A 25698-nucleotide genomic window follows, 5' to 3' on the forward strand; every position below is an offset into this window, starting at 1 on the left:
TCTGCCACTGCCATGGGAATCGGAACATCAACGATCATTTGAGCTTCTCAAAACCGCGCTATGTTCAGCACCGGTTCTGGGTACACCAAATTACGATAAGGCCTTTGTGTTGTTTGTGCATGAATGTGATGGATGTGCTTTGTCTGTGTTAACACAGGAACATGGAGGGAAGAATAGGCCGTGCGGCTATTATTCCTCCGCCCTCGATCCTGTTGCATGCGCTTTGCCGCGATGTCTGCGCGCTGTTGCAGCTGCCGCTGCGTCTGTAAAGCAGAGTGAGGGGATGGTCCTAGGCCACGATTTAATTCTGATGGTACCTCACTCTGTTGATATTCTATTGAATAAGACTCAAACGCAACACCTTACCTCTGCCCGGTTGACAAGGTATGAATTAGTCCTATTTGCTCCTCATATCCAAATTAAAAGGTGTTGTGTTCTCAATCCGGCTGAACTCTTACCTCTCCCGCAAAATATTGTTTGCGGTGATGAAGGATCACATGACTGCCTGTATGCCACCGAACAAGAAACAAAGGGTAGGATAGACCTCTCAGATACTCCTTTGGAGAATGCGGAAGGGGAGCTGTTTTGTGATGGCTCCTGCTTCAAACTTCCGAATGGCACATCTACAGCTGCTTATGCAGTTACCACTTTGGACAAAATTATTGAAACTAAAAGGATTCCGCATAACTCAGCACAGGCTGCGGAGATTATAGCGTTGATCCGTGCTTGTGAACTCTCCCAAGGGCATAGAGTCAATATTTATACGGATAGCCAGTACGCCTTTGGGGTGGCTCACAACTTCGGAAAACTGTGGTCGGAAAGAGGGTTTCTGACCTCACATGGGACCAAGATTCAGCATGGTCCCTTAATAGTACAACTACTTTCAGCACTCTCACTCCCTGAACAATTAGCAATCATGAAATGTGCAGCACATCGCAAGGTCATAGACAATGTGGGAAGAGGAAATGCTTTTGCAGATTTGATAGCTAGACAAACAGCTACAGACCTTAGCACAGACATGTACACCTCGAGGGAAGTGAGAGATGTTTGTATATTAGATGAAGGCGTTGGGTCTGTGCAAGATATGCAGACTGATGCCTCAGTTGAAGAGTCTAGGAAGTGGGCTGAAGGCATGGGAAAATTGGATGATGAAGGGTGTTGGGTGGACGCATCCGACGGGAAATGGTTGCTTCCTGATTCTTATGTGTTAGCAATGGTTACAATGGCACACGGTCCAACACATGTGTGTGCCCAGCAAATTACGAAGATATTACAGCAGGTCTGGGTGAATGATAAAATTTTGGAAACTGCAAAGAGACATGTTCAGAATTGCATGATTTGCCTGCAGCGCAATGTGGGTAAAGGGACAGTGACTCCAAGGGGAAGTTTCGGGCCCCCCTCTGTCCCCTTTGAAACCATTCACCTTGATTTTATTGAAATGGAGCGATGTAATAACTTGAAATATGTTCTTGTCATCATTTGTGCTTTTAGCAAATGGGTCGAGGCTTTCCCTGCCAAAGATGCTACCGCCATGACTACCGCAAAGATCCTGGTGAAAGAGTACTTCCCTCGATTTGGGCTCCCGAGGATAATTTGGTCGGACAACAGCCCCCATTTCATCGCAGCCGTAATGTTACAAATATGTGTTGCCCTAGGGATTGAGAAACGTTTTCATTCAGCTAGGCACCCTCAAAGTGCGGGGTTGGTAGAGAGACACAACGGTATTTTAAAAAACAAACTTGCAAAAACATGTGCCGACACTAAACTAAAGTGGCCCGACGCTTTACCTATTGTGTTGTTAGCTATGCGCACCACACCCCAGACTAGAACTGGGCTCTCTCCGTTCGAGGTGGTAATGGGAAGACCTGCTAGTATCTGGGGTCTCCCTAAACCTAAAGCCCTGAGGGATGTGGATAATGTATTGCTCATAGATTACTGTAATCAATTGACTAAAAATCTGTATTTCATTTACCACCAGGTGAATGCTGCCTTACCTGTACGGTTTACGGGCCCAGGACACGATATATTTCCCGGTAGCTGGATCCTGGTGAAGGCCTACGAGAGGTCTTCCTGTCTTGCGCCCCGCTGGCGCGGACCCTACTAGGTATTGTTGGTCACCAGGACGGCAGTGCGGGTGGCAGGAAAGAAGAACTGGATACATGCAACACATGTTAAGAAGATCCCTCACCCGACGCCACACGTTACAGAAGAAACAGAACCCCTCGCTGGTGCTACACTTTTTGATCTCGGAGTAGCAGGCAGCGTTGTGAGTGCGTCGGAGAAGTTCTCTGAGCCTGAGGAGCTCGGGGAGCCGTCCATTTTGTCTCCGCACTCCCTTGATCAATCACTTCCGGAAAACCTTGTTTCGAGCTCTGCGACTTCCGTCGCCACTGATACGACGCTCCCCTCAGGGAGCGACGATACTTTGCTTTTGGATTCAACAAACTTGGGTACCATCAGGTACAACCTTCGACAGCGAAAATAAAATTACCGCACGAGTGTCGTGCATCTGGAAGGAAAAAGTGATTGAAGTACTGTTGTCTTTCTTTTTTCGAACAAAGAAAAGGAGGGTTCTGTTGGCTAGGGTTGGGAAGGACTAAGAAATCGCTCGGCCGAAGTGCCGCCAGCAACGAACATTGGGGCCGTCGATCGGGATGACCATGATGCCTGCCGCCTTCACCGCTGCTCCCCGTATTGAACTATTAGATAAAGAGGTGACCAAATCGAACAATGAACAATGTGCCTGGGCCCCGAAAACGTACTGTTGTGTTCTCGTTCTGATTATGGTTATTTTTGCAACTGCTGCTGTGGGACTTTGGTATTTTGAAGAAATTTATCCTTTGAAGCCTCTGTTACCGACCAAAATCGTACCAACTGTTTTGACTCCCTCTGTGCACCTTCACACTCTGCCCCCTAGGGACTCTTGGCATAGACAGAAATATTATAATAACACTTTGATGATAGTGATGAATGCTACGCATGCTATTTTTAATAAGAGTAATTGTTGGATCTGCACTCACTTACCACAACATGGGAACAAGGGACTGGGATGGTATATACATCCCTTACCTTTAACAACCTCTTGCTATGCCTCTCTTAGAGCACTTTTCTTTGGCCGATGGAATGAAAGCATCTCAGGGAACTTTGATGGGACTAATTTGAATGAATTTGAAAAACGTGAATTGACTCCCCTGGGATGCTCGCTTTTCGCAAATAGAAGTAAACCTAACGTCGCTTCTATTAGGCCGTCTGATAAACTTTCTTTTCCTTTTCAAAATCTAGTTTCTTTTAAGATGGCTCCGATAGGCAATAAGGATGCCATGCCTCCTTCTTATTCTGTGAATCATAGTCCTGATTCAGTTCCTTTTTGTGTACAAAGAAATGGCACTAGGCCAATGGGAGACTTTGAGCCTTGTGTAAACACTGTAAACTTGACAGGGGAAAATAGGCCTTTGTATGTAGGGGGACCCGTTTATTTTGTTTGTGGTAGTTTAGCTTTTCCCTGGTTGCCGAAGGATTGGCAGGGGACTTGTTATTTAGGGATATTGTTACCAGGTGTATTTATAGCCAGTACCTTAGAGGTATCTAAGGCTCGCCCGCGACGGGATAGTCATGGAGACACCCCCGGACAAGTGTTTGGGGATATAGCCAAATCAGTAGTGCCCTTTTGGGGACAAATAGCAAATTCAGAAAACATTAGGGGATTAGCGAGGGTGTTGGAGAAAACGATCAACCGGACCACGGACATACTTTACAATATGACCTTAGAGCAAAAGGCGATAAGATTGGTAGCACTTCAAAATTGAATGGCATTAGATGTCATTTTAGCCGAACGAGGTGTAGTATGTTAATTAGTGGGGTCCGCTTGTTGTGTTTTCGTACCAGATTCTTCGCCAACAATTTTTAAAGCAATTCAGAATTTACACACTCTCAGTTCTGAAGTCCATATCCCTGTAGGAGACTGGAACCTTAGTACTTGGTTTTGGGATTCTTTACGATCTTGGGGGTGGAAGGTGCTTTCTGTCATTTTAGGTATTTTAGGGATTTTGTTGGTTCTGTGCTGTTGTTTTCAATGCCTCCCGAGTATATGTGGAATGATGGGGGGATGTTGTGCTCAGGTAATGAGCGCGATAGGGCATAAGATATACACCCCGAAGACAGCATCTAAAGAGTTCATGTTGCAAGACGTTCTTATGAACAACTTTATGGCTATTGACATTTCGGACAATGATGCGGAACCTATGGATGATAATGCCATCAGTTATTTTCGAAAGTATTAGGAAATGATGTATTAGCACTTGGCATAGGCCAAAAGGAGGGTCTGTGGAAATCGATATAATATTGTGACCCCAATCGCATTGTTTAAATGTATGTTGGCCTACGCCAAGATGTCTAAAGAATACCATGTACATAGGTTCCGCGGCAAGGTCTTGACCTTAATGTATTGTGTAAGCCGCCATCTTGGATTTAGCCGCCATTTTAGGTACTCTTGCAGTGTGGAAGTCACCCTGAATCACAAAATGGAGGCAGAACGACATTTTGTGTAAGACTTCGGCCATGGTGACCTCCGCACACGTGAATAAGTAATATGTCCGCAGGCCATTTGTTAGGGTCACGAACTAAGACCTTGTCCTCTCTTTAACCTGTGCGTAAATATGTAACTGTATCAGCGGAACCGATCAAACTATGTAAATTGTGTGTTCGACCTGGCTACGAACCCTAGCCACGGTTCCAAGAATGGTTAACTTACGAGAGGGCTGGCCGATGCAGGACAAAACATATAAAAACCCAAGCATCCCGATGATCGGTCTCTCCCACTTTCAGTGCGAACCTTACGTTGAAGGTTCGCGTGTTAGTCAGAGGGCCGTATAGCTATCCGTATGTCAATTGACTTTGGTAACTTTGTAACTTTGAAATAAAGCGCTTTGTATGTCCTTTGTAACCTGTGTTGGTGTGTTTCCTTTTGGGCTTCCCGGCCTCATATCAATTTCTCTGTTTCCACAAGGTCAGGCGATTACTGACCATCACACACACCTGACTTCCATTAAGCTTCCCCACATTAATAAAATGTGGAGCACATGATCAGACTCTGAGAGAGGCAAAGCACACAAGGAAACAGCAGTTTTGAGGCAGCAGCTGAATGAGAGAGGAAAGACGGCAAAACAGAAGGGGATTGCAAGGAGGGAAGTTACCCTGACCGCTTGACAAGGAACAGTTACTTTCCAGAAACCTTGAGAATAGAAGGCGTAAGACCAGGAAACCATGCTAACAAATCCTGCATTGTGCTTCGGAGATACCTGGGGCCCTCTTGTGTCAATAATCAAGGCATGGAGAATCACCAGTTGCCATGGTACCATTCTTGGCTCTAAGAACAAAGCAGCATCAGTGAAATCTCCACAGCCAGTGAGTTGGGGAGACTGATACAAGACCAGTCTGTGTTGAAGCCAAGGTTGCAAGCAGCAACATTGTACTGCGGGTGCTGGAACAAGCATTGTTAAAACGCGTGTGATAGGAGAAGCAAGTACAGTTGAACTGCTGATTAGTGTCTGAACTTTAAAAATGAGATACAATTCCTTTGACAGAGCGGTCCGGCACCGCGTTGGTGCTCAATCGAATGTCTCTCTAAGACATCTAGCTGAGAACTGGTAAAAGTGAAAGTGAGAACAAGGTCAAGAAGAGAACAAGTAATTGTTTAACCAAGTGGTCCTGCGATGGGTCAAGCAAAACCCTGCGCACATTCGAAAGTCTTCGATTTTGATGAAGTAGAGAAATTAGGTCTGAGCACGGCGGAGAGAGACCAATCGAACATTTTGTGTTAAAGTGGGTGTGAGCCCAGTAGAGGGGGACCCAGGTGAACAGTAAAGCCCACGAAATGTTGTATATGTGAAATCCTAAGAAGAAAATAACTTTAATGTTTGTCATGTTGCATCAGGCCCTGAAATAAGAGACTTTGAATGGCAAAGAGACTTTGGCCCAGAAGGCCCTGATGTTGAAGTTGTGAACTGCATCCTCATGCTAGAGAAGCCAGAGAGTGTGCTAACCACGAGTTTGCCGCCTTGTCCAGTGCTGAAAACGTGGGAGCCAGCGGCTTGAATATCCTGCCATACCATTTCTTGAACACTTTTCTTTTGCATAACATTGTTTCCCCACATTATTTGTATTTAGAAGTAAGGATTGGTAATTGGTTTATTAGTATAGGCCCTGTTATTTTGACAGGATCGACTAGGACGGTGTTATTATTATTTGATGGTTATAGCTTGCTCACATCTCTAGATTGATGATCATATAGGCATTTTTCAAGCCTAAGTGAAGTTCAATAAACACCCTTGAACTGTGATCACATGTGTCTGTCTTACTATTTGATACAATGCCTTCCTTACAAGAGAGAAAAGAAAAGCTCCTAAGACAGAACCTTGAGGAACGCTGTGAAGAAGAGGTACTGAGTCAGAAGGCGACCCTGCTCTAGATACTGAATAAGTTTAATTAGACAGATATGAACTAAACCAATATAAAACAGAACCAAAAACTCTGAAACAAGAAAGAGAAGATAGAGGAAGAGTATGATACATAGTGTCAACAGCCACCGATAAATCCAATAGAATCAAAAGGAGAGCAGTGTTAGTAGAGTGGAGAGAGCGAATGCTAGACTGGCAACAAGGGAGAATAGCTTTGTCCTTAGCGAAAGTAGAGACCTAGGAATAGACAAGGTGCTCAAAAGCTTAGAGAGATAGGGAAGAAGAGAAATGGGTCGGAAATTAGGATGAAGTGAGGGCTCTAGGGAAGATTCCTTTTGAATGGGAACAATGGAAGTGTGGTTAAATAAAGAGGGAAAGGATAAATTAAAGAGAGAAGTATTAAATAGAGAGGTAAGAAAAGAGACCAGCAATGGATAAACCTTAGGGAAGAGTAAATAAGGAATTAGGGTGGGCACGAGAAAGTAAAGAAAAAGTCTCTGAATTATTGATCGGAGAGAAAGATGAGATAGCCAAGGTAGGCAAGGGTATTGGGAAGAAGAGGAAACAGTAGCGGAAGGAATGATGGCGGTTTCGAAGAGAGGCCACCTTTGAAGAAAAATAAGTTAAAAAAAACAGAGGTAGGTCAAGTGAATAATTGAGAGAAGCAGGAGAAAGAAAATGAAATAGCGATTGAAACAGACTCCTAGGATAAGTAGATTGGGGTTGCAGAAGATCAGAATAGTATGCACATTTAGCTGAAAGAAGAACATCATCATATAGTGTATGATAGGAAGAAAAAGACAGTTGATCTGTGTCAGAAAATGAACTAGGCCAGTGTTGCTCGAGACAGAGAATAACGTGTTGCATAGAGCGAAGGTGGGGGGGTAAAACATGGTTGAGATGGTTTCCAAGATGGGCAGAAAGAAGTTGTGGGCTAAAGAGAATCAATAGAAGAAGAGAGAGAAGTAGACAATGTAGTAGCCACATCGTCAGTGGACAGAGCAGAAAACAAAGGATGCAAAGGAAGATTTGAAATGCAAGAGGAAAGAAACAGAGGAGTATTAAAAGTACGAAGATCTCGACAAGCATATGTCGGAGCTTTAGAACCAGGAGAAGTAGGTTAAAGGAGAGAAGGAAGAATTGAAAAGAATAGATGATGATCAGCAGAGTAAACTGCATGTACAGAAACAGATGTTGTGGATAAAGAAACAGATGTTGTGGATAAAGATTAAATGAAAATGAGATCAAGACAAGAGCCAGATACATGAGAGGGGGGAGTGGAGTAGTAAGGGCATAAAGAAGATAGGAGTCAAGAACAGAAAAAACTGGAAGAGATGAGTGAGCAGTGGAAAGACAAAGATTAAAATCACTGAGAAGTATAAATGGAGTAGAACAGGGTAAAATAGCACAAAGCAAGATATCAATATCATCACTGAAGGTTCCCACAGGAACAGGAGGACGATAGACAAGTAAAATAGTCAAAGGTACAGGTTTAGAGAAAGAAGCACGTGACTATTCAAATGAAGAAAATGTGAGTAGAGACAATGAACTATTAAGAGAAACAAAAGATGAGCAGTACAGAATACCAGTTCGACCCCCACGGAACGAGGGCTGAGGTGTGTGAACAAAAGCTTGTCAGAGGTAGAAAGAGATGCAGGAATAGCAGTGTTATAAGACAAGAACCATGTCTAAGTAATACACAAGAAGTGTAGTTTCAGGCAGAGAAAAATATCTAAAACAGAATGAGATTTGTTACAGAGGGAGCGAGCATTCCAGATCACAATATTAACAGGTGGGGGATATTTAGAGCAGAGAGGATCGAGAAGATTAGAATAATTACAAAGACAGACAAGAACCAGAACTAGTAGGAAAACAGGAAGTAGAATTTAAAACAGACATGTCAGCAGAATTAGAGAGGCAGAAGCAATCAATTTGGAGGAACAATAGTGGAGCAAGCACTATGATGGTCAATAAGCGTAAACCAGCAAGTGAGTAAGCTAGGTGTGCTGCGGCGAAGGAAGTTGGAGCAGCTGTTGAGAGTTGCATTGGATCTAGAAATAATGAGAAAAGAGACATAAAGAGAAGAGGAAAAGGATAGAGGATGGATCATTAGCATCCAACTGAGGACAGCTGCAGACAGCAGCGACCAGACTTTGCTGGACTTCACCTGGGTTCTGTCCAGGAAGTGATGTTGTAAAAGTCTGAAGCCAATTGGAGGGCCAAAAGGGGGCGTGGCCAAAGTCTGTGACTCTGAGGCAATAGTAACAGCGCACAAGAAGGGAAGACAGGTGAGTAGACAGCCCCCAAGGGAGCAGCAGGTGAAGTACTTCTGTCTCCCTAACAACCCGGAACAGCATACATGTTAAAGCAGCACAAACAGCTTATGTTGCAGTGGGAGCACTGCAGGGCCAGCACACACCCAGACTCAGCTGCAGACAGCAGCGACCAACCAGACTTTTATGGATTTGCCAAGCAAGCTTCCATAATTTATCTAAGAGGGCTTCTGAATAATTTAGGATCAGTTCACATTCCTACAGGTTATTTCAGTTTACTTTGGTTTACTTTAGATAACTTGATTTTACTTTAAAAACACGTTCATATTACTTCAGATTAATTTTAAAGTATTTCAGGTTACCGTTGAATGAATACAGATTATTTGGGATTATTTCAGGTTATTTTAAAATTACTTTCAGATTATTTAAGATTACTTTTGGAGTACTTTATAATAATTTTAGATTATTTCAGATTAATTTCAGACTTCTTTAAATTGATTTTAGATTACTTTCCGAATTGCTCTGATGATATTACTTTCAGACTTTACCTCTTGACAGCGCCTTGCTGTTTTCCTTTCTTGTAGCGTGCCTGGAGGACTGACCCAGAGTACTCGACAGTGCCTGTGGGACCTTGACCCTTTGAGCCACTGTAATTGCTGTATTATAAGCGGAGGGCCAAGGCTGAAGCAGCGCTACAGACCTTACCTCTTGACTATGCCTTGATATTTTCCTTTCTTGTAGCGTGCCCTGAGGACTTCCTGACCCAGAGTACTTGGCAGTGCCTGCAGGACCTTGACCGTTGAGCCATTGTACTTGCTGTATTATAATCGGAGGGCCAGTGCCGCGTGTGCCATTCAGCAGACGGAGTGGGAGCATGGAGGATTTCCAGGAGTCTTATAGCTCCGAAACCGATGAAGCCACACAGAAGAAAAACAAGAAGATCATCTCACAGAAGGTAAAAGGAGTGTAAAGGACTGAAATTGTTTTACCTTCTAATGATTCCTCCTGAGGCTGTGATTTGAGAAACCCGTGTGCGGGCTCTGCACAGAACTCAAAAGTGACACAGATAATAATGCCTAAATCGAATACTGAAAATACTAAAATAACTAACTTTTTTCCACGGCGGTCATTAAGTTCCATCCTTTCGCCCTCATATTTCTAATTTTCTATGTTGTTTAGGATAGAAAATGGTGGAAAACATGGTTTATGAGGTTGTCTTGTCTAATATTGATGGTGTTGATAATACTGAGGTTGCCAAGGCTGATAATGTTTTAAAGGGATCGGTTAAACCCACCAATCGAATTGGAGAGCTTGAACAGAATGAGATAGTGATGCATGACCATATAATTGATACATTGAATGGGAGTCTACTATGTACTCCCCAGATTCCTCAGCATAACTCAATGTTAATGAGTGAGACTATTAGCAGGATTGAACTTGGATTTGGCCCAGCTCCTCATGATTCTCCTTCTTGATTGCATAATGTATCCAACCATTCTGATATGTCTATGATCAAATTCCAAGCTTTGGGACAACCACTTCTGATACTAATTAGACAATGTGATCGATTGGAGTGTATTACCAACTCACACTTACTGAAACATAACAAAATCTTGCATTTTGTTTCTTTTGTGAGACCGACCTCCAATGTTGCCTGTCCTCAAGACACTTCGATTATTGAAGTATTATCTACCCGCTCTGTTGATGTAGAGAGAGGTGTATTGAACTGATGGGCTAAATAATTCTGCTGTGTGTGAAGTAGCAAATAAAGTAACCCACCTGGGTGTGCAGGGGGAACTGCTTTTGGACATGAATTGCGAAGAGGATTCTAGCGAGGAGGAACTGGTGGAGATCCCTGCAGAGGCTAAACCGAACAAGAAGGGTAATAGGTTGAAAAAGAAAAATAGATATGATGCAAAGGAGAACAATAGAAATGCACATGCTGTCAATTTGGGCAAGACGAACTAATGTGCCATCAATAATAAACAAGAGTTAGCAAGTGAAAATACTGTAAGGGCTTGTTTGAGTGCGAACGGTAAGGTGGCGCCTAAGATTCAAACCAGGAACAAGAAAAGCAAAAGCACTTTACCTTATGGGTAGGAGAATATCAAACAAAGGATAAAACAGAACAAAGGTATTAGAGACGGCCCAATGAAGGTTAATGGGTTATTGCAACCTCATACAAATCTTTTAAATCTCTCTATTGACCTGCCTCTTGGCTCTGGTGGCAGGCAGGGTAAGGTGGTGACCAAAGTCCTAGCGTTGGGGCTCTTGCTTGTTTAAAGACTGATTGCTATGGAGTGGACATCACAGGGAAGACCTATAATAGTAGATTCACAAAGGGCATTGCGCAAGTGGACGAGGGCTGAAATGGATTTGAATGACCTGATGGTACCATCTGTAAGGGGTTCTCACAGTGCATTGCATGACATAAGTGCATGACATGAGGTCTGGGACAAGTTGGAAGTATGATCGGACTGGAGACCACCTTAGTTTCGGAGTTTGGGGTAGATTGCAACTATCAGTAATTCGGCTTGGCATGATGGGGAATCTTGCGGATGTGAACGAAAACAAAAAGTTGTGAACGAAAAGTGTGTAACCAGAATGTGTGTGTGCTTGTCCACATATACTTCTGGGACAGGTTCTGTAAAGAAAATGACAAATAAAGTCTTTAAAAAATATATTCTAATGTTGATGATGAGGAAAATAGTGTTTTGGAAAATATACAGTTGTTGTTCAATGCTGACCCACCATTAAAGGATCATGAAAATTGTGATACTGCAATAAAGAACAATAATAGTTCTGTCATGGTAGTTATGGAGGTGGAGAAAGAGGATTTTACTATATGACTACTGGATCTAAATTAACTAAGAGACCTTTTATGTCCTGTGTCTCCTTGCTCTGGCCCTGTGTGGATGTTTGCTTGTTGGAATGCTGATGTAATGCCTGGTGGAATGTAAGTTGTGGAATGTTGTGGTGTGAGTGTTCCTGTGTGGTCCATGAGAGTCAGTTAGAGTCGTCCTATGTATCCTTCATGTACCTTATACTTACTTACCCATCAACTTACCTCTTGTGTCATATTGTAACAAGGAACCTAGTAAAGAAGTGTGTTACCTACCTGTGGCTCTGGAGTACCTTTTTCAGCACAAGAGATCATTTTAACAATGGCAACCAGGATCCAGATATTCCAGGAGGAGTAGTACCTGGAAGAAAGGAAAGAAGCATCAGTGACCTGGGGAGGAGAAATCCACCGGCCCGCTAATCCCCTTAGTCCTCCAAAGGTGAGATGACCCCTGCACAGAGCGAAACAGCAAGACCAAGGCAGGCAGGGGGCTGTTGGGGGTGGGAGCAAGGCTGCAAGAGGCAGTCAGAGGGCCCCAGTAACAGTAAGGACAGCCTGCAGTGACAAGACACCAGTGGTCAGAAGTCCCCACCAACAGTGGGGACATCCTGAGAGTCAGGACACCAGGAGCAACCAGAGGCCCCCACCATCATTGGGGATGTTCTGCAAAGTCAGGACATCAGGAGCCATCTGGATGTGAACAGCTGCAAAGTTGTAGATGTCTGGGAGCACAACTGAGGGAGCCTGACAGAGGCAGTTGAGCATGGGAGAACAAGCACTGATGAAGTGTATGGAGATTCTCACCTGACTTTTGTAGTAGTGCAGCATTGAAGGGAGGAGCCGTCCATGGAGCCCGTGTGTCCCGGAGTGAGATCAGTGACACACGATCATAGTAGCCGCTGGCAGCCTGGGAACTCAGTGTTACTCAGAGCATTCCTCTTGAGTGATGACGTTGTCTGTGGACTGTGGGGAGTTGGGGAAGCCAGCGTTCTGCAGTCCTGTCCGAGAGGTCTGAGAAAAGAACCTTCCAATGTTCTTTTGCATAATACTGAAGAGTCGAACGAGAAGGATGGTTGCCGCGAGTCAGAGAAAGCAGGCTCCGGCACCGGATGGTTGCAGCTGCAAATCAGAGAAAGAAGGCTGCAGCACCGGTTGGTTGTGACACCTGTTACCTTTCATTTTATCTGCCAAGGAAGGGCATAAATCAGAGAAAGGAGGCGGCAGCACCACTTATCTTTTTATCATGTCTGGCAGCAGCCAGTGTGCAATGGTAATCTGATGTGACTTACTGGAAGGGCGTTCTGGAAGAGGAGAAACTCCAGATTGTTAAGATGTACTCTTGTGCTGAAAGAAGTACTCCAGAGCCACAGGTGGGGAACAAGCTTCTCTACTAGGTTCCGGGTTACAAGTTGACACAAGATGTACGTTCTTGGGTAAGTAAGTAGAAGGTACGAGAAGGATACATAGGAAGACATCCACCAGCCTCCACTCTCACAGGTAGTTTACTCTAACTGACATTCATGGAGCACACCAGGGCACTCACACCACAACATTCCACAGCTAACATTTCACCATGCATTACATCAGGCTTTTGTGTGGATGCATGCATGGATGCTTGCTTGATGTAATGCCTGATGTAATGCCTGGTGGATTGTTAGCTGTGGAATGTTGTGTTGTAAGTCTGAAACAGTCTAATAGTTTCGATATTTTAGCATTACAGGAGATTTGAATGCTTGAGGAAATTGATCTTGAAGGTTGTGTTACAATCCAAAAACGTGCTACTAAAGGCCCAGTTGGCTATCCAAAAGGAAGCTTACTTATTAGTTGTAAAAAGTATTTTAATTTAATTAAGCTCTAGCTGATTCCATTTGCAGGAAGATGGATGATAGTTCAGACTTCTCTTGCTTAGTTATAAACATATATGTTCCTCCTGATAATAAACGTAATCTAATCCTGATGAGCTAGGTGTCTGAATTGATTGTGCTATATATGCAGATGCAGTATATTCTGCTATTCAGTGCTTTTAACTCTAAGATTCCTTCTAATCTATTTAAACATGAGGGCATCCAGGAAGGAGAGTTGAAGCAAATTAGGAGGGACAAACAAGGTCTTGAGTGGGCTAAGTAGCTTGGGGCTACTGGCATGTGCATGATATACGGCAGAAGTCCTAGTGACCTCCCAGGGAAGTATACTAGAATTTCTGGTAAGAGTGCTTCTGCAATTGATTATATATTCTGCTCTGAATCTCTTTTCTTATATGAATTAGGCTTGCTCATTACTCCTAGAGAAGAAAGTGTCCCCTTTCCTGTTTTGGCTACGATTGGGGTTCCATTGATAATATCTAACAATGAATGCTTAGGTGAGCTTGGTGTCAGTGTAAGGGGAAATAGAATTATGTGGACCCCGATGAACCTTACTCTATTAATTGCAAGTTACCTGAGATTAAGAGGATTACCCTGAGCCAGAGAACCTAGGTAATGTTTGAGAACTGACTGATGAACAATGCTCCAGTGGGTGTGAAGTAGACACAATACTGAGGGTACCTGACCTTAATACTACACAAATTATAAAGATCTAGAGTGAGACATTATCTGTAACATAAGTAATGTGATGATTACTAATAATGCTAAGCAAAAAAAGGGATGCTTGTGATTCATTACGGATCATCAGATAAACCATTTAAGTGGGAAATATGGGAGGCTAAAAGTCGGCTGAGGCACGAAATTAGGGATATCATGAGCCATAATAATAATGATCCTCTCTACTTTATTCTAAATGGCTGAAGACCTATAATCAAACGCTAAAGGTTAGGCAATGACAAACGCTACAATCTGCCATTAGAGAAAATAACACAGAGTGCTTCTGGCAGTTAGACCTCCAGTGGGATTGCAAATTCCTCTTGTGAATGTATCTAAGAATGATTGGGAGGAACATATTAGGGCCACCATTGGTAAAGATACGCAAGAAGGTCATCTTGACTTGGTCATAGATCTCTTTGAAGAAAGTTAGTGGTTCAACCTATCCTGTAAGGATGTTGAAAAAATAATGAAATCCCTTATAAATTCAAGGGCCCCTGGCCCTGATGGAATTTGCACTGTGTTGATTAAATTTAATCCGTGTTGGTGGGAAAATATGTCATATGTTGCATTTGATGCAATTAGTTACTCTGGAACCATTCCGGACACTTGGAAGGAAAGTACTAGCATACCTATATTTAAAATGCGTGATACAAGAGAGGAACAGAAATCATCATATGCTTACCATGTTAGATGTGCCAGTGAAAATATTTTGCAGAGTTCTGTGAGCTGAATTGAAGAAGTGGGCCACTGAAAGTAAAGTAATTCCTATATATCAAAAAGGCTTTCAGATGAGGGCTGGTATGATAACTAATATCCTGACTTTAGATAATAATAGTAGAATATTTCTGGGTCGTTACAGATCAGAAGGTCTCTGTAGTCTTCATCGACTTTAGTACCGCCTTCGATATGGTGCTATGGGAAATATTGTGGGAAAAGTTAGCAAGGTGGGGTATCCCTGCTGGCCTGTTGAAAATGATTATGTCCTTATATTGAAAAAAGAAAACTAAGGTCAGGTTTTATCGCGAGGGAGATAGTACTGATTATATTCCCACCTACATTGGATTAAGACAGGGTTGTATTCTGTCTCCTATTTTTATTTCATTTGTACATGGTTGACATTTCATCTGAATTAGCCTCTGAGAAGGTTATGCTGGTTAGACTAGGTAAGGACTGGATTCAATGGCTCGGTTATGCCAACAATTTAGTTCTTTTGGATGGTACTTCAAAGGGTCTTCAGAGTTCTTTAGATACGCTAAATATATTTTCCCTAAAAAATGGTATTAGCATGAACATATCAAAAATGAAAGCTATGTCAATTTATTGAAAGAAGATTAAATCAAGCAGTAATTTGAAGTTGAAAATAAGAGATAATATTATTGAAACAGTGAATTCATATGTGTACCTGGGAATAACCTTTGATGATATGCTTAATTGGGATGCACATGTAAATAGTGTGGAGATAAGAGTGAATCAATGTTTAAGTGGTATCATGAATTTTGCAAGAAATAATTCACGTGATTCCCTTACTGCCATAATAACAGTGTATACAATGGAAAAAAGACCCATTATGTTGTATGGGGCTTACATTTGGGCCACAGGCAAATTCAGAGGTTACAACACTTAAAAAACCTGTGTTTAAATATAAAGAGAAACACTCCAATTGAATATGTATTGTTAGAATTTGACATACATAGTGTGGGAAGGGCTTTGATTTTAAATTATTTGAATCTTATGTGGAAGCTGTCAAAAGCACCTGCTGACATAATGCTGAGAATTCATTTTAATTTAGTCTTGGCTAGACTCCCGGGATTCTCTGGCTCTCCTTTGTGGCTGTTGAAAAATAAAGTAGACATCTGGGTGATGCAAACTGGAATGGATCCCATGGGAGTCACAATAAATAGTTTCAAAGCTTTGATGAAAGCCATTTGGGAGGTGGATTGTGAGCAGGATTGTATTGACCTTACTACCAAATCCCTTATAGTCGAGAATATGTGGATCAATACTGCAATTACAATGGATTTTGGAACTATTTAAAATAATATTCTCATAATTGGATTATCGTAAATAGTTGAGTATTAAATTCAACAATGCTGGGTCATATGAGGTAATTGGAGGTCAGACTAACCGTTGCTGTAGACTATGTGGCGAGTTGATGGTTGGAACTGCCAAACATCTAAAGGTGGAATGTGAAAGTCTTGAAGGATTATGTAGATTCACTCTTTTATTTTATGTTTGTGAACTTGATAAGGATGTATTCAAGTTGTCGGCTAAAATTTAGGAAGGAAATTGTAACGCTCACCTGATTCCCACGGAGGCGCTGACCCAAACTGGACTGCTACAGTTGCTTCTATGACTATGATGAGGCGTAGAACTCGGAAGACGCTCTGGGCAGGACCTCCGAATATTGACTGTCTGGCTTGTAAGGTGAGTTTTCTGCAGGTGGAAGAAAAAGGGGTAATTACAAGCTGGTTGGATAAGTTCTCCCACCAATCTTCTTCTTTTCCCACTTCTTGGTTCTCGACTGGTCTCCACGAACTCTCACCTTTGGTTTAGTAAAGCCGAGCTCTCCATCCTGCTTCTGGTGCTGGGGCGCGTGGAATCCAGTTACGTCACTGGATGATTTCAGTGTTTAGGCTCAGTGTCCTTTTGTGGCTTATAATAGTCCTTCAGGTGCCGAGGAGCTGTTGGCGACACCACCACTGCTGTGCAAGAAGAGGCTCGTGAGTATAGAAGATCTGAAGCCGCTTCTGAAGGAGCACCCTTTTATAATGTCCTTTTCTGTCTTTCAGGTGCCGAGATGCTGTGGGCGATGCCGCCGCTGTTGCACGTGCGGTGGCACGTAAGTATAACTGAATTGTGGCTGTTTCCAAATGGGCGCCTCTGATAATGTCTTTTCCTTCCTTTCAGGTGCCGAAATGCTGAGGGCGATGCTGCCGCTGCTGCGCATGAAGAAGCGCGTAAGTATAACTGAGTTGCGAACCCTTCGGCTCGGACACCACTAACAATGTCTTTTGTCTTCCAGGTGCTGGGATGCTGCCGAAGCGAAGGCCGCAGTGAACTCCGGTGTGATCACGGATGGATAAGGTAAGCGAGCGCAGCTGCGAGCGTGTTGCCCGTTTTCTAACCTTATGTCTTTATTTGCAGGTTGTCGGAGACTGGACTCTTGTGGCTGAATTCTGGTGAGTAGATGTTCCTGTGCCTTTTCTTCATCCACAGGTTGCTGCTCGAGAAGCTGAGGGTGTGTCTGGACCTGGAATGCAGGAGCCGACTGGGTGAGCGTCCGCCTGCTGTTGCAGAATAACGTGAAGCACGTGAATTCTATCGGGCGTGGTTTAAATAGTGGAGAAGTGCTTTGGTGCGTATTCTTCCTCCAGCCTCACCCAGGTAAGAAAAGAGTTCCAGTGTCAGAGGATTAGTATCAGCCACACCCAGGTAAGAAAAGAGTTCCTGTAACAGAGGATTGGTCCCTCCCAGCCAGTGGCTGGGACTTCACCCAGCTTAGATTCTTCTAGGTGAGTATGCAGCATGGTCTGCCACAGGTAAGTCCACCCAATCACTACTGCACACTTTAAGAATATGAGCCTGGCGCCCATGGCGCCGGGACTGTCGTTCCTTATGAGCCTGGCGCCAGAGGCGCCAGGACATGGTCCAAAGGGCCCCTGTAGGGGTCTGCTGGAACCGGGGGTGTGGATGATGAGCCTGCTTCCGGGGACGCTGGGCCAGTCTTGGCTCCTCGGGAGTAGCGCTCATGACAGCACCCCCCCTCAAGGCCCCTCCCAAACTTGTCCTCCCCGGGGGTTTTGGTTTATCGGGAAAGGTTCGGTGGAATTTCCTGACTAGACGAGGAGCATGGACGTAGTCATAGGGTTCCCAGGATCTTTCCTGGGGTCCGTAGCCTTTCCAGTCGATAAGGAAGAATAGTTTTGATTTGATGATCTTGGAGTCCAAAATGTTTTTAACTTCAAATTCGGGCTCTCCATTCACCTGAATGGGTTCTGGAGGTCTGGTCAGTCTGGTTCCAGGTTGCATGGGTTTCAAAAGAGATACGTGAAACACAGGATGTATTCTCATATGGGTTGGCAAATCTAATTTAACGGCCACTGGATTAATTATGGCCGTAATTGAATATGGTCCCAGGTATTTGGGGTTGAAGGTGCGAGGTCCTTTTAGCGATAAATGTTTGGTGGACAACCAGACTTGATCCCCAACCTGGTATTGAGGGGCATCGCTTCGGTGTTGGTCTGCTCCTTTTTTGTACCTTTCTTTAGCTTGTTGTAGATGTGCAGTCGCTTCCTTTAATGCTTGGGTAATAACAGAGTGCAACTGATTTACGGCCGGTGTCCCAAGATCTTGAGGTGGGTCGAGGTTGGAGGTTCGAGGATGAATTCCATACAAGATGTAGAAGGGACTCTTCCCGAATGAACTGAATTGTTGTATGCATATTCAGCTATCCAAAGGATGTCCTTCCAGTTGCTTTCAGACTGTTGTAGCATGCATCGTAAATATTGTTCGAGAGTCTGGTTTGTTCTCTCGGTTTGCCCGCCGGTCTGGGGGTGAAGGCTGGTTGAAAGTCTTACATCGATTTGAGCTGACCGACAACAACTACGCCAAAAGTGAGAAATAAACTGGCTTCCTCTATCAGAGATTAGTACCGACGGGAAGCCGTGTAACCGGACAATGTTTTCAAGGAATTCTCTGGCTAGTACTGAAGTTGAAGGTAAGCCTTTTAGCGGAATGAAGTGAGCCATTTTAGAAAACAAATCCACAATAACGAGAATAGTGTTATACCCGGAACAAGAGGGTAAGTCTGTGATGAAGTCCATGGAAAGGGTATGCCAGGGACACGGTGGAATGTCTAATGGTTGCAGAAGACCAGCCGGCCTTTTCTTTTGACCCTTGTTTTGAGCGCACACACCACAGGACATCACAAATTATTTTATGTCTTTTCTCCATGAAGGCCACCAGAAGTGTCTCTTCACTTTTTCTGTGGTTTTGGCGATGCCAGGGTGACCCTCCATTAATGAATCATGATAACAGGAGATTACCTGTTTTTGTAAATCGGCGTGTGGTAGGAATAATCGTCCTTGGAAATAAGGCAAGTCATTGTTTACGGTGAAGTTCTCTCCTCTTTGTAACCGGCTCTGTAAGTCTGATGGGGTCACAAGTTGTTTAGTTTTTGCCTCAATATCCTCGATGGATTGATGGATTGCGAAGAAATCAGACCCAAGATCCTTTGTTCAGGAATTATTGGTATGGGTTCGGGATTGACAACGTTATCTCCCATTCCAATTCGGGAAAGAGCATCCGCTTTGCCGTTCTTGTTGCCCGGGCGGTAAGTGATCACGAAGTCAAATTCAGCAAAGAATAGAGCCCAGCGAAGCTGTCTGGAGGATTGAGCTTTGGCGGTTTTCAGATACTGTAGATTTCGATGATCGGTGATCACTGTAACGGTGTGTTTGGCCCCGAGGAGATAATGCCGCCAGGCCTTAAAGGCGGATTTAATAGCTAAAAGCTCTTTGTCCGTGATGGTGTAATTAATCTCAGGCGCCGAGAACTTTCGAGACCAAAACTCCACAGGATGCAGTTGGTTAGTCTCTGGATCCCTTTGTGATAGAACTGCTCCCATTGCTAAGCTGGAGGCGTCGGTTTCAACGATGTAAGGGAGATCCGGGCATGGGTGTTTCAGTATTGGTGCCGAGGTGAACTTGGCCTTTAGCTCTTTGAAGGCTTGTTCAGCTTCTGCAGACCATTCAAAGCGCTTATTTTTTCTTAAGAGGGATGTGATGGGTTGTACCACTCGTGAAAACTCTGGAATAAATCTGCGGTAAAAATTGGCAAAGCCTAGCATGCTTTGAACGCCTTTCACGGAAGTAGGAGATGGCCATTTGAGGATTGCGTCAACTTTTCTCGAGTCCATGTGGACTCCTTTGGGTGTCAGAATAAATCCCAGAAATTCGACCTCGGTGACATGAAAGGCACATTTCTCGAGCTTGGCAAAGAGTTTATGTTGGTGAAGTTTTTCAAGGACCGCCCTAACATGATTTTGATGATCAGGTTCCAAAGATGAGTACACAAGAATGTCGTCTATGTAGACGACAACACAGACATCAATGAGCTCTCGGAGGACGTCATTCATGAAATATTGGAAGGCGGCCGGCGCATTGCATAGTCCGAAGGGCATCACTTGGTATTCAAATAGCCCATACTTAGTGCGAAATGCCGTCTTCCATTCATCACCTTCCTTGATCCGTACCAAATGATAAGCTCCCCGGAGATCAAGCTTGGTATAAATACAGGCGTTTTTCACCTGGTCGAGGAGTTCCGGGATCAGAGGTAAGGGGTATGTGTTTTTTACTGTTATCTGATTCAGAGCACGGTAATCAATACAAGTTCTGAGGTCACCTTCTTTTTTTGGTACGAAGAACAGAGCCGAGGATGCAGGAGACTTTGACGGACGGATAAAGCCATTGGCCAGATACTGGTCTAAATACTGTCGCAGATGAAGGTTCTCAGGCTCGGTGAGGGTGTAAATCCTACTGCAAGGGGGAGTTGCACCGGGTAGCAGATCTATCTGACAATCGTATGATCTGTGAGGTGGCAAGGCGTTAGCCTGTTCCTTTTGAAAAACATCTTGGAACACTCGATACTCTTGAGGTAATTGTGAACCGTCAGTCGTTGCTGACGCTAGGCCAATGCTGGGTCGTGGATAGCAGGTTGGTGCACACTCAGGGAACATTATCGTCTTTGCTCACCAATCAATCTGAGGGTTGTGTTTCTCCAACCAAGGGATTCCTAGGATTACTTGGAATTGAGGAGCCTTGATCACGTCGAACACAATTACCTCCCGATGCCCATCTTGGCCTTGTAACGTCACTTCAGCAGTGGTATGGGTTACCGGTCCGGAGGCGATTTCGGTCCCATCCACCGTGGTAATGACGTCTTTAACCGCCTTTGGACAGAGAGGTAGGTTCATCCTGGAAGCCAATTCGCGGTCCACGTAATTTCCTATTGCTCCACTATCAATGTATGCCTTAATAGCATGCAAACGTTCTGGTTGCTTTGGGTTTACGAGGACCATAGGCATTATGAAGTGCGAGGTCAAAGAACTGGTTTTTAAGCTCGGCAAGCGGACCTCTACACTTGTCGGGCGAGGTCGTTTCCCAGCTCAGGCTTTTCAGAGTTCTTGTCAGAAGCTCCTACTGTCTTCTTAGGTGGTTTTACCGGGCAATCTCGAAGAAAATGTCCAGAGTTTCCACAATAGAGGCACAATTGCATTTGTCGCCTTCTGTCACGCTCTTTCTGGGTTAAGGGACCCTTTACGGCCCCAATCTGCATAGGTTCAACGGTGTCGACCCCTTTGGCGTTGCTTTGTGTTTTCGTGAATACTTGGGTTTCAAACCTGGATCGGTCCGCCTTTCTGTTTTGGAGCCTATGATCCAATTGGACCACCAAATCAATATATTCCGAACAGTCCTGAGGAGGATTCACGACCTGGGCAAGGACGTCTTTAAGTTCACCACACAGACCTCTGTGAAATAGCGTGATCCTTTTATCCTCGGGCCATCTAGTTTCCACGATTAACCTATTAAAAGATGCAATGTAGGCTAAGAGGTCCTGGTTGCCCTGTCGCAGGGAGAGGAGTTCGTTGTCCAGGGCCTGCCCTTGGGAATGTCTTGCAAAAAGTCTCTCCATACTCGCCTGGAAGGCTGAGAAGTTCCGAAGAATTGGGTCATCCTGTGTAACCAGAGGGATCGACCAATCAACGGCACTGCCACTAAGATACGAAAGTACAAAGGCTACCTTGGTCTGGTCAGTTGGAAAGGCTGCGGGTCTACAAAAAAAGTGCAGTCGGCATTGATTTATAAACACTGCAAATCTTTTAGGGTCACCAGAAAAGCGTTCAGGTGGTGCCAATGGCACATTTCCAGGAAGGTTGATTTGAACGGGATTGGTTGAAGTAACTGGGGTATAATTCCCCCCTGAGTTAGGTAGAGGAGTTTGCCCCGCTTGACTCTGTAATAACTGTCTGGCGAGATCGTCAGTTCGTTCTTTTGACATTATCAATTCCCTCTTAAGGGCATTCGTTTCCTGGCGAGCAGCATGGACTTCAGCTCTTAATTCCCCCAACAACTGGGCCAATTGGTCTGTGTCGGAAGTTTCCATAGCGCCTGGCTAGGAGATTATGGGTGGGGCTTCGCGTTCTGTAACACTCACCTGATTCCCACGGAGGCGCTGACCCAAACTGGACTGCTACAGTTGCTTCTATGACTATGATGAGGCGTAGAACTCGGAAGACGCTCTGGGCAGGACCTCCGAATATTGACTGTCTGGCTTGTAAGGTGAGTTTTCTGCAGGTGGAAGAAAAAGGGGTAATTACAAGCTGGTTGGGTAAGTTCTCCCACCAATCTTCTTGGTTCTCGACTGGTCTCCACGAACTCTCACCTTTGGTTTAGTAAAGCCGAGCTCTCCATCCTGCTTCTGGTGCAGGGGCGCGTGGAATCCAGTTACGTCACTGGATGATTTCAGTGTTTAGGCTCAGTGTCCTTTTGTGGCTTGTAATAGTCCTTCAGGTGCCGAGGAGCTGTTGGCGACACCACCACTGCTGTGCAAGAAGAGGCTTGTGAGTATAGAAGATCTGAGGCCGCTTCTGAAGGAGCACCCTTTTATAATGTCCTTTTCTGTCTTTCAGGTGCCGAGATGCTGTGGGCGATGCCGTCGCTGTTGCACGTGCGGTGGCACGTAAGTATAACTGAATTGTGGCCGTTTCCAAATGGGCGCCTCTGATAATATCTTTTCCTTCCTTTCAGGTGCCGAAATGCTGAGGGTGATGCTACCGCTGCTGCGCGTGAAGAAGCGCGTAAGTATAACTGAGTTGCGAACCCTTCGGCTCGGACACCACTAACAATGTCTTTTGTCTTCCAGGTGCTGGGATGCTGCCGAAGCGAAGGCCGCGGTGAACTCCGGTGTGATCACGGATGGATAAGGTAAGCGAGCGCAGCTGCGAGCGTGTTGCCCGTTTTCTAACCTTATGTCTTTATTTGCAGGTTGTCGGAGACTGGACTCTTGTGGCTGAATTCTGGTGAGTAGATGTTCCTGTGCCTTTTCTTCATCCACAGGTTGCTGCTCGAGAAGCTGAGGGTGTGTCTGGACCTGGAATGCAGGAGCCGACTCGGTGAGCGTCCTGCTGCTGTTGCAGAATAACGCGAAGCATGTGAATTCTATCGGGCGTGGTTTAAATAGTGGAGAAGTGCTTTGGTGCGTATTCTTCCTCCAGCCTCAACCAGGTAAGAAAAGAGTTCCAGTGTCAGAGGATTAGCATCAGCCCAACCCAGGTAAGAAAAGAGTTCCTGTAACAGAGGATTGGTCCCTCCCAGCCAGTGGCTGGGACTTCACCCAGCTTGGATTGTTCTAGGTGAGTATGCAGCATGGTCTGCCACAGGTAAGTCCACCCAATCACTACTGCACACTTTAAGAATATGAGCCCGGCGCCCATGGCGCCGGGACTGTGGTTCCTTATGAGCCTGGCGCCAGAGGCGCCAGGACATGGTCCAAAGGGCCCCTGTAGGGGTCTGCTGGAACCGGGGGTGTGGATGATGAGCCTGCTTCCGGGGACGCTGGGCCAGTCTTGGCTCCTCGGGAGTAGCGCTCATGACAGAAATGATGTGGCATTAATTTATTATTTTGTAAAAATGTGGTTGCATATTGAATTGATCATGAATATTGTGTGGTAATAATTCATGCCTCCCTTGGTTGTATTTTTCGTACTTATTTATGTATGTACAAAAAGCCTTAGCAGGCAAAAATGTACTTTTTATTATAAACAAAAAAAAAACATTATTTTCATATTACTTCAAAAGACATTTGCATTACCTCAGATTACTTTCAGAGTATTTAAAATGTATCTTGTACTACAGATTACTCGGAGAGTACTTTGGGTTACTTTTGGATTGTTTCAAAAATCTGTGTTACTTCATATTACTCCATATTACTTTAGATTACTTTAAAATTACTTTCTATTTGTTTCACAGAAATTAAGTTTAAAATTACCTTAAGAGTATTTAGGTTGCCTTTAAGAGTATGTCATATTATTTTTGGATTTGTACAGATTACTTTAAAAATACTTTCTGGTTATGTTAGATTGCGTTTGGATTATACAGTTTATTAGAATTGTTATTTTATAATGCACTTAATACCGAAGAGGTTCTAATCACGGACCTGGGATTTGAACTTGTGTTGCTCTGCGTCACCTTTCGTTTAAAATGAGCACGTTGCCACTGAGCTATCCTACCCGTCAGAATGTTAGATTACTTGCAGAGTTTCTAAAACTATTTTTCCATTACTTTTGTACTACTTCAGATAATTTTCAACACAAATCTGATTACTTTGGGATTACTTCAGGTTGCTTTGTATTACTTCAGATTGCTCCTGAATTACCTTGTTATTGTATTTTATTGAGATTTCTTTTTTTTAAAAGGCTTTTCCAAGAGCGCCTTACAATATCATTATAATACTGTGCAGAATCACAGAGTCAAAAACAGATAAATCAAAGTGAATGGGCAGTTAAAAGTTAGCAAGAGAATATGCGATTTAAGACAAAAGTATGATAGGACGGTGAGGAGCAGAGAGGGAAGTGTGTTCCAAAGTTGGAGCAAGATGAGTGAAGGAGCGAAACCAGGAAGGATCGTAAGGGGGCTTATGAACAGTGTAATGAAAGAGAAATTGGAAAAGGAGATTGTCAGAACGAGAGTAAAATGAGAGTAGTGATGAGGGATAGAGAGAGGCGAGGCAATGGAGAAATCTTTTTGCAATACAGAGAAATTGGAAGGAGAGATGTGAGGAAGGAATGAAATGGGAAGAGTGGTGGGTGAAATAGAGGAGCGGGGTGGTAGTTGGAAAATAATACAGATAGCTGAGGTCTAGATGGAGCAGAGTGAGGCAAGGTGGGAGAGTGGGAGACCGATAAGCACTCAGGAACAGTAGTCAAGACATGAGAAGATGAATAAAGATATAAGGAGTTTGGTAGCCTGGAAGGAGAGGAATTGGTGTGCACGACGATCATTACAAAGATAGGTGTGACAGGTGCAAGCAGTGTTCAAAATAAAGACAGAGAACAGAAGACAGAAATCAAAGGAGACATTGAGATTTCGAGCAGAAGATAAAAAATGAAAGGAAAGAGGGGGAAATAGAAGGCCAATTGGAGGAGAGGAGAGGGAGAAGAGGAACGAAAGAAGGTGATCTTTGTTCTAGAAAGGTTGAGATGGAGAAAGCGAGAGATCATCCAAGATTGTATAGTGGTAAGATAGGAGGAAACAGTTGAAAGGACGGGTTCGGAGAAAGGAGAAATAGAAAAGAAAATGTCAGAATAAGTGGCATAAAAAAATGATGAGAGGTTAAAGGAGTCAATTAAGGAAAACACAGACGGTGAGTATAGAGATAGAGAAGTAGGGATCCGAGAACCAAGCCTTGAGGGACACAGAAGAGTAATGTACGGGATGAGGAACAGTGGCCCACCCAAGAAACAGCGTAGGAGCGGTCAGAGAGATAGGAAC

This window comes from Ambystoma mexicanum, chromosome 7q (assembly GCF_040938575.1).
Source record: "Ambystoma mexicanum isolate Mex_15411 chromosome 7q, UKY_AmexF1_1, whole genome shotgun sequence".
In the NCBI taxonomy this organism is placed as follows: Eukaryota; Metazoa; Chordata; class Amphibia; order Caudata; family Ambystomatidae; genus Ambystoma; species Ambystoma mexicanum.